Source organism: Corylus avellana, chromosome ca3 (assembly GCF_901000735.1).
Source record: "Corylus avellana chromosome ca3, CavTom2PMs-1.0".
In the NCBI taxonomy this organism is placed as follows: domain Eukaryota; kingdom Viridiplantae; phylum Streptophyta; class Magnoliopsida; order Fagales; family Betulaceae; genus Corylus; species Corylus avellana.
This window is the reverse complement of record NC_081543.1, coordinates 655,153-656,336: the sequence shown is the minus strand read 5'-3', so window position 1 is coordinate 656,336 and position 1,184 is coordinate 655,153.

Sequence of the window (1,184 nt, the reverse complement as noted above, 5' to 3'; positions counted from 1 at the left end):
TATATATATATATATATATATATATATATATATATATATATAAAACTTGGAATAAATGAGTTAAATACATTTGAATTACAATTTTCAATTATTAATGTATTCACAGATATTGTTTATGTGGAGACAAAGACTTGCGAGAGCGTGCCTTAAATGAAACTAAAGGACATTTTCAAGATTAAAAGCTTTTTATTTTTATTTTTTTATTTAGAGAAAAAAAAAAATTTCCCAAGGTAAGAGAAATATGGATACCCATCCCTTTACAAAGAGATTCACATTTCCAACAAAAAGCAGTTGAGAAAATTCAGATACTCATGGCATCTGAATGTCCATTAATTACTTGATTGCAATAAAATGGAGGAATCCTAAGATTCGAAAATTCTATAAATTAACCCAACCCAACCGTTTGTTACAACACTCTCATTCCACTAGCCAAATGTTATTTTGGCTAATTGAAAAATAAAATGAGTTGTATCTGGTTTAGCAATTTTTTAATCTCTAAAATTCTCTTATCTTAATAACGAATAAAGATTTTTTTGAAAAATAATATTCAAATGAAATAATTAAAAAGGAATAACAAAAATACAACGTGCTTTAAAAAAATGGGAAACTTCACTTATCTCCATAAACTTATGGGCCTTTTGCAAACACCCACCCAATATTCAAAATCTATCACTTTGGTGTATTGAACTTTCGTTTCATTCCAAATATCCTCTACCATTAAATATTGCAGTTAAATTAAACTGAAAAATGAGTAAAATGAATAACGGTATTTTAGTAATTTCACACCCCTTCCGTTAGGATTTAACAGAAAATCCTGACGGAATGAGGAAAGTTGAAAGAAATTAAAGTTCAATACACCAAAGTGATATATTTTAAATATTGTAGGGATGTTTGCAAAAGGTGCATAAGTTCATGGGGAGCATTCCCAGCAGCTTCCTCGTCATTTTCTCTACATTTAAGGATCCAAATTACTTTTTGTTTTCCCATACCAAAATATACTCAAATAGCTTCCCTTAATCATTTCCTATATCATTAAAATATTTATTTTTTTAATTATATTATATATATATATGAGAGGAGAGATGAGAGAGAATCTTTTTTTTTATTATTTATTTTAATAATTATAAGGATTGCAAAAGTAGAACCCAAAACATTGGGTTTCACTGTAGCAATCACAATGTTTA